Source organism: Oratosquilla oratoria, chromosome 12, assembly GCF_046742065.1.
Source record: "Oratosquilla oratoria isolate Oo_2021 chromosome 12, ASM4674206v1, whole genome shotgun sequence".
Lineage (NCBI taxonomy): Eukaryota > Metazoa > Arthropoda > Malacostraca > Stomatopoda > Squillidae > Oratosquilla > Oratosquilla oratoria.
The window spans coordinates 1835456-1845130 of NC_134788.1; positions in this window are offsets into that span (position 1 = coordinate 1835456).

Below are 9675 nucleotides of genomic sequence, written 5' to 3' on the forward strand. Positions count from 1 at the left end.
CGCCACGCTCCTCCGAAAGATCCCGCTTGTCTGCAAGATTGAAAACTACGATTCATGGACTATGTTTGATGGTCAGGAGTTCATGTTCTTTGATAGTGGTGCTGATAGCAGTAGACGGGTTATTGTCTTTGCAACTGAAGAGGGATTGCGTTATCTTGCTCGTTCCACTCAATGGTTTATGGATGGCACATCCCGGACTGCTCCGAAACTCTTTCATCAACTCTATTTAATTCGTTGCCCTTTAGGCGAGTCGAAGATAACATGTGTCTACGCCATTCTTTCTGGCAAAACTCAGAGCATATATGAAGAAGTGTTCCAAGCCATTGTTGAACAGTGTGCCACACTAGGATTCAATCTTGATCCTACGACAATCGCAACCGATTTCGAACTCGCGACTGTGAATGCTATCCGGACTGTATTCGGGGATCACGTTCAGTGCCACGGTTGTTGTTTTTTCCACTTAACGCAGAACACCTGGAGGAAGATACAGGAATTAGGCCTTGTGACACTGTGCAAGACAGACGAAGAAAGTAGATTATTTTGTTCTATGTTAAAAATGCCTTGGCTTTTCTGCCATGTGACAGAGTTTCGGAGGGGATGGAATTTTTAGGAACTGTTATTCCGGAGCAACTCAGTTGTCTGGTAGATTATTTCGATGCGACCTACGTGTGTGGAGGATATCGTCGTATCCAGATGCCTGCCGAACGCCCAGGTGATGTGCCACCGACCGCCGCTTCGTATGCGCCCAACGCCACCCCTTTTTCCACCCGAACTTTGGAACGTACACCAAGTAACCTTGTCTGGCGGGTGGGCATCGTACGAACAAGCATTGTGAGGCGTGGAATCAAGCCTCCACACAGATGATCGGCCACGACCTACCATCCTTCCGTGTGGATCGCGATCGAGGCTGTACGAAAAGACCAGGGCAGGGGAGACATACAAAAGACCTTCAGAAAGGGCTTCCCACTCTCTGCAAAGACTTCGAAGCAAGCCAGAAAGACATTGAAGCGTTTCTTAAAGGCTGTGCCCACTGCATCCGCTTTTAATTCGATTTAGATTTACTTAAAGTAGTGCTAACTTAGTGCTGACTTTGTATTTTTCTATAATAAAAATCTGCTATTCATAATATTTAGTATATTGTAGTAGTTTCATATAATATCATGTAAACTGGTGCGGACTGTATTATCTTATACTTGATACTTTTATACTTTATACTGCATAGCTAGCCTCAATTATACTATTGATTTTCTATTGTCATGTATTATTTGTGTTGGATTGAAGTAATTTCCGATTGTTTTATTAATATTTAGTATATTGTATTATTTTCATATAGTGTCAAGTAAACTTATCTTTTAAGCAATAAACACATAGTTTTATTCTTAAATTGTGACCTTGTTTTCCTAAATTGGGGCTTTTTTCCGCCTGGGTATTTTCAAGGTGGGGCTTTTTTCCGCCAGGGAATTTCTTAAGTGGGGCTTTTTTCCTAGGATTTTTTTTTTCTGTTTTAGCCTTGCCTTGCCTACTTTCACTGTTGAATCGTGCGATAGTTACATGGTTGTGTTCTCCAGTGTCTCTTGGTTGATTCAACTCTAAATCTGTCACCACCACGGACGCACCCTTGGCATTTCTCTCCTCTTCGGTTCTTTGCACAGCACCATCTTATCTGGCAATTTCTTACAAAGGATTACAAAGGCGGAGCATGATGCTGACAGGAGACCTTTTGGTCCATAACTAGGTCGGATGCGAAAAATATAATAATAATAAAAAAAATGTGATAATATATATAGCGATAAATATAATAAAACAAAAACTGTAATAACGACAAATAGAATAGATAAATCCATAAGTATAGTCAAATAATAAAGATACAAGTAAATAGTAAATAACAAATTGGCAGAGAAACAATAATAAATGAATAACAAGCAAATAATAACAAACAAATAATCAAATAATATCAAATAAATGGCAGCAGTCATTACAGGATCTTGCTTAGATATTTGTCTAAACGAATCTGAAAGCTTCGAACTGAACTACATTGCACTGCCTCTGCAGGAAGTTTATTCCGTTCATTAACTACACGGTTGGCCAAGTTGTTTCTACCCACTTCCAAATCAAATCTATTTCCTGACAGTTTGAGACGACTATTTCTTGTCGGATTCTCAATGTAAGAATTTTGTCACTTTTGATGTCAATCCCCTTTATAATCTTAAATACCTGTATCAAGTCACCTCTGAGCCTACGCTTTTTTTGGGGGGAGGGGGGACAGATTAATTTTAGTCGATTTTCGTATGATTTATTTTTGATATTTGGAATCAGTTTTGTGGCTCGCCGTTGTACTTGTTCCAATCTGTCAATGTCTTTAATGAGATTCGGTGACCATTCGGAAACAGCATATTCTAAATGTGGACGAACTCACGATTTATATAGCTTGTTAATGAGAGATGGACTTTTGAAGCCAAAAGATCGCGCAATCAGTCCTAGAATCTTATTTGTTTTCTCAAAGGCTGAAATACACTGCTTAGATGATTTGAGATCGTTGCTAATAATTACGCCGAGATCCCTCTCACTATCCACTTTTGTTAACGAATTTCTAAATAACTTGTAATCGTACCTACTGTTATTTTTATCTCTGTGCATATCTTTGCATTTACTTGTCTTAAATTCCATTAGCCACTTTTCAGATCATTGCTGTAATCTATCTAAATCTTCTTGAATACTTAATTGATTTAAGTGATCATTTGCAATTCCGCACAATTTTGTATCATCAGCAAATTTGGAGACAGCGATCTTAGTCCGTGGTCTATATCATTTGTATACACTATGAATAGAAGTGGCCCAAAAACGGAACCCTGAGGAACTCCACTCGTAACATTTTTCCATCTAGTAGTTTTGCCATTTAAAACCACTCTCTGTTTTCGATCATTCAACCAATTTCTAGTCCAACTTATCAGGCTACACTTGTCTGTGTGAAGCTAATTCAGTAAGTAGTCTTTCGTGGGGGACGGTATCAAAAGCTTTTACAAAGTTTAAATGTATTAAATCTATATTGTTTCTTTACTCATAAATTGAGATGACTGTGTTGTACAATCTGAGTTAGTCTCGCAAGAACGTTTCCGTCTGAACCCATGCATGTGGCTATCATTTATCAGTTACTTTCATATAGGCCTGTACTTATTTGGTTTCTTTTTGTCACTTTTTTTTTTTTTTTTTTTTTTTTTTTTTTTTAGTATTGGAAAATGATAGCCACATTCTCTTTGGACATCTCCGGATATGATGGATTTTTGTTTTTGTTTTTGTTTTTAATAATTTCTAATGGAACAATATTCTCATTTTTCGTTTCCTTTAAGATTTTTGGTGTTTTATAAATTTTGAGTTTCTCTATACACCTTTTAATTTTTTCTTTTATATTGACCGTAGTAAGTTTACCCAGTTTGGAGTTCACTTTGAGGTGTTTAGTTTACGAATACTGAGCTACAATTCGTTTAAAATATCACACATTACTTTGTTTGAATGCTCAAGTTGACCGTCAGCAGATAATAGTGGGCCAATGTGATTCCTAATGACCTATTTATCTGTAATGTAACTATAGAATTTTTGGGGGATTCTCTTTGGGTCTATCAGCGATATTCATTTCGTATTGTCGTTTTCGTTTTTTATTGCCTTTGTATTTTGACAAGTACTAAACCCATCCAAGTATAACTTCAGGCCACCTCTTGATATGACTCTTTTTCTTTATGAGTACATCATACATACAAACTATCACATTTTTTTTATTCTATCAAATTATTCAATAGACCTATTCATATATTTACTGATACGAGATCAGTAGTAAGTTTTACAACCAGTAAAGTGCTTAAGGTTGAAACCAGGAATGAAGTTATTGGAACTTAATAAAATACAAAAACTGTGAATCAAATTAATATAGTCGCTATGCCGTAATAATCTGCCGATTGCTGTCGAAGCAGGACATTCAATCTAGTCCCAGTGCATACGATAATCTATTAGGGGTAAGAATCTTTTTATGTCATATTTTTTATTTTTATTTTATCAAATTATTTCATATAGTACATGCAAAATTTCACATTTTTTGTTTTATCAATATTTATATAGAACATACATATATGGACACCTGGACTGCCTGCATGGGTGGGATTCTCCAGATTATTCCAAACAATAATGCCGTAAAGACTGGTGAAAGGGTGGAGGAGAAAGATCGTTGGCCCACGTATGTAAGATCACGCCCTTTGGTGAGGACCTTAAACCACTGAACCAAGGAAGTCACCACGTCACTGCAAAGCTCGCGTAAGATCTTGTATATATCATCTCGGGGGGATTCCTGGACAGGAGGTGCGGAAACTGATACGCAGTGAGGCCAAGGACTCGAACCCAGCTCAGACATACCAAAGTGAACAGTGACTAACCACTGCGCCATCAAGAGAGATATAAGTTGAGCACAATTTCTTCTATTTGTATGCTCGAGTTACATACATATACAGCACGAATCTTATGCTCAACCCATCCCCGCTATGATGGTGCAATGGTAGTACGTGCGCGTGGGCAAGTGTTATACACACACACACACTGAATGGTCCCCAGTGCAGATATTTATCCATTTTCAACCACATTAAATTTTCATGTCTTCGTTGAGCGCATTGTCAGTCTCGATCGTGATGACATGGAATTGAAAGTGAAAAGTTAATGTGGTTGAAAATAGATTAATATTTGCACTGGGGATCATTGAGTGTGCATGTATATCTTCATGTATAATACTCTACCTGCATGAATGAAATTCCCAACATAGTCTGGATACCGCTTCCTATAATTGATCGCCATCCCATGACTCAACCTTGACAACGGCTTCGTCCATCCCTTGTAGGTCGTCACCCATCCTAATTGAATCACTCACATCGGGCATTCCTAATTATCTATATTTCCGATGTTATGGGATTATTCAAACTCTCCCAGTTTCTCCTTCAAAAATGCTGACTCCGTTGGTATGTGAACGGCACATACCAAATAGGTAGAAATGACAAAGGGAGGGGAGTATACTTTACCACCTACGTCTGATTATATCTACGATTGCCTTCATTCCTGACATGTTCCCGAGAACCCATAAACATAGATAATGGAATCAGGAGTGCCAGTATTACCCTATGAACTTCAAGTTCTTATCTCGTGTGAGTTACCATGTGATATTTGAAAGCATCTCTCGCGAGAAAGCTGCATCGCACAAGTCAGACAATCAAGTCTTCTCGTCACCTTTGTTGATTACCATATGCTGTTAGATACTTACTGCTCCTTCAAGCTGTTGGAAAGGCCTTTTTTGTTCCGGAGTGGGTCATCAAGTGACATTTCAAATCGTCCTTATTATATCAGAAAGCTTCATCCCACAGGTCACACCGTAAAAGGCTCAATCATGCGTGGATCACCGTGTGACATTTGAAAAAAAAAAAAAAAAAAAAAAAATCGGGGGAAATGTTTATGGCGCAGGTTGTTACACTGACTGCAATGGGTTCTCTCCTGTATGGGTAATCATGTGACATGACGTTTGAAAAGACCCTTACGTAAATAAAAAAAAAAGCTTTATTACACAGGTGACACTGCAATGACTACTTTTCAGCGTGGGTAATAATGTGACATTTAAGATCGCTCTTTAGTGTCACACTGGAAAGAGTGACTCTCTAGTGTGGATCATCGGGGTTCGGAAAAAAAATGCCCCAACAGAAAAAAGCCCCAAAAACTCCTAGGAAAAATGCCCCACTTAAGAAATTCCCTGGCGGAAAAAAGCTCCACCTTGAAAATACCCAGGCGGAAAAAAGCCCCAATTTAGGAAAACAAGGTCACAATTTAGGAATAAAACTATGTGTTTATTGCTTAAAAGATAAGTTTACTTGACACTATATGAAAATAATACAATATACTAAATATTAATAAAACAATCGGAAATTACTTCAATCCAACACAAATAATACATGACAATAGAAAATCAATAGTATAATTGAGGCTAGCTATGCAGTATAAAGTATAAAAGTATCAAGTATAAAATAATACAGTCAGCACCAGTTTACATATTATATGAAAATACTACAATATACTAAATATTATGAATAGCAGATTTTTATTATAGAAAAATACAAAGTCAGCACTAAGTTATGAAATAGTACATTTGAAAGTTAGCACTACTTTAAGTAAATCTAAATCGAATTAAAACCGGATGCAGTGGGCACAGCCTTTAAGAAACGCTTCAATGTCTTTCTGGCCTGCTTCGAAGTCTGCAGAGAGTGGGAAGCCTTTTCTGAAGGTCTTTTGTATGTCTCCCCTGCCCTGGTCTTTTCGTAGAGCCTCGATCGCGATCCACACGGAAGGATGGTCGGTCGGTCGTGGCCGATCATCTGTGTGAAGGCTTGATTCCACGCCCGCCACACAATGCTTGTTCGCACGATGCCCGCCCGCCAGACAAGGTTACTTGGTGTACGTTCCAAAGTTCGGGTGGAAAAAGGGGTGGCGTTGGGCGCATACGAAGCGGCGGTCGGTAGCACATCACCTGGGCGGCGTTCGGCAGGCATCTGGATACGACGATATCCTCCACACACGTAGGTCGCATCGAAATAATCTACCAGACAACTGAGTTGCTCCGGAATAACAGTTCCTAAAAATTCCATCCCCTCCGAAACTCTGTCACATGGCAGAAAAGCCAAGGCATTTTTAACATAGAACAAAATAATCTACTTTCTTCGTCTGTCTTGCACAGTGTCACAAGGCCTAATTCCTGTATCTTCCTCCAGGTGTTCTGCGTTAAGTGGAAAAAACAACAACCGTGGCACTGAACGTGATCCCCGAATACAGTCCGGATAGCATTCACAGTCGCGAGTTCGAAATCAGTTGTGATTGTCGTAGGATCAAGGTTGAATCCTAGTGTGGCACACTGTTCAACAATGGCTTGGAACACTTCTTCATATATGCTCTGAGTTTTGCCAGAGAGGCCTGGACACATGTTATCTTCGACTCGCCTAAAGGGCAACGAATTAAATAGAGTTGATGAACGAGTTTCGGAGCAGTCCGGAATGTGCCATCCATAAACTATTGAGTGGAACGAGCAAGATAACGCAATCCTTCTTTAGTTGCAAAGACAATAACCCGTCTACTGCTGTCAGCACCACTATCATAGAACATGAACTCCTGACCATCAAACATAGTCCATGAATCGTCCAGTTTTCAATCTTGCAGACAAGCGGGATCTTTCGGAGGAGCGTGGCGCTTATGGTTGCGAATCGTGCGATTCACAGACTCTGAGTTTCCAATCTCAGCACGCGCTGCGACAGGAAGATTAACAACAGTATCGGCAATAATCTGAATTGGCTTTCCTCTGGTGGCAGAAGCGTGCTCATTCATTTGACCCAGACTGGCCTTCGTGGCATCTACTTTAGCAGTATTAGAATTATGACTATGTTTTGTACCTTTGATTTCAATAGATATATCCAAGTCCGTGTACAGTGTTGCGCTGCATTTCATAGCTTTTCTCCTTGAACACTCCCCTCGTATAGACGTTTTGTTCACACTCTTCTTCGTGTACATATGACGATCGTAACAAACTTTCTGTCCACCTTTGTTGTGTTTGATCATTTCCATGTTGAAATATATATATCCACACAGATGAGTACACACTAATGATATGAATGATACTGTGATGAATGTGGGACTTGTATACCCACACCATTAGGGAAGTCTACTTCACACCTTTAATGCAATTAAACACCTTAACCTCACGGAATGTGAAACCAACTCACCGGGCCCTTTGAACTAGGTTTTATTTAAAACAAGTATTACTGTTATTAATAAGAATTATCATCTATAAATTGGGGGCTTTTTTCCGGTGGGGCTTCTTTCCGACCAGGGATCTTCCTATGTGGGTCTTTTTTCCAGGATTCGTGGATCATCATGTGACATTTCAGGTGACCCTTTTTGTGAAAAAAGTGGAATCACATAGGTCACACTGAAATAGCTTCTCTCATGTGTGAGTCATCATGTGATGTTTGAGATGACCCTTTTGCGAGAAAGCAGAATCACACAAGTCACACTGGAATGGCTGTGTGGGTCCTCATGTGACGTTTGAGAAAGCAGAATCACACAAGTCACACTGGAAAGGCTTCTCTCCTGTGTGGGTCATCAGGTGACGTCTCAGATCACCCTTACGTGAGAAAACAGAATCACACAAGTTACACTGGAATGGCTTCTCTCCTGTGTGGGTCATCACGTGACTTTTGAGATTACTCTTTTGTGAGAAAGCTGAATCACACAATTCACACTGGAAAGGCTTCTCTCCTGTGTGGGTCATCATGTGATATTTGAGACTACCCTTTTGTGAGAAAACAGAATCACACAAGTTACACTGGAATGGCTTCTCTCCTGTGTGGGTCATCATGTGATATTTGAGACCACTCTTTTGTAAGAAAGCAGAATCACACAAGTTACACCGGAAAGGCTCCTCTCCTGTGTGGGTCATCATGTGATCTTTGAGATTACCCTTACGTGAGAAAGCAGAATCACACAAGTCACACTGGAAAGGTTTCTCTCCTGTGTGGGTCATCGTGTGACGTTTGAGACCACCCTTTTGTGAGAAAGCAGAATCACACAAGTTACACTGGAAAGGCTTCTCTCCTTTGTGGGTCATCATGTGATGTTTGAGATGATCCTTACGTGAGAAAGCGGAATCACACATGTCACACTGGAATGGTTTCTCTCCTGTGTGGGTCATCATGTGACTTTTAAGGAGACCCTTTCGTGAGAAAGCGGAATCACACATATCACACTGGAATGGTTTCTCTCCTCTGTGGGTCACCATGTGACTTTTGAGGAGACCCTTACCTGAGAAAGCGGAATCACACATGTCACACTGGAATGGCTTCTCTCCTGTGTGGGTCATCATATGATCTTTGAGATGATGCTTTTGTGAGAAAGCAGAATCACACATGTCACACTGAAATGGCTTCTCTCCTGTGTGGCTCATCATGTGACGTTTGAGAACACCCTTTCGTGAGAAAGCGGAATCACACATGCCACACTGGAATGGCTTCTCTCCTGTGTGGGTCACCATGTGACGTTTGAGAACACCCTTTTGTGAGAAAGCGGAATCACACATGCCACACTGGAATGGCTTCTCTCCTGTGTGGCTCATCATGTGTCGTTTGAGATCACGTTTTTGTGAGAAAGCGGAATCACACATGTCACACTGGAATGGCTTCTCTCCTGTGTGGGTCATCATGTGAAGTTTGAGATCACCCTTTCGTGAGAAAGCGGAATCACACATGTCACACTGGAATGGCTTCTCTCCTGTGTGGGTCATCATGTGACGTTTGAGATCACGCTTTTGTGAGAAAGCAGAATCACACGTGTCACACTGGAATGGCTTCTCTCCTGTGTGGGTCATCATATGATTTTTGAGATGATACTTTAGTGAGAAAGCAGAATCACACATGTCACACTGGAATGGCTTCTCTCCTGTGTGGGTCATCATGTGACTTTTAAGATTACTCTTTCTGGAGAAAGCAGAATCACACATGTCACACTGGAATGGCTTCTCTCCTGTGTGGGTCATCATATGATCTTTGAGATGATGCTTTTGTGAGAAAGCAGAATCACACATGGCACACTGAAATGGCTTCTCTCCTGTGTGGG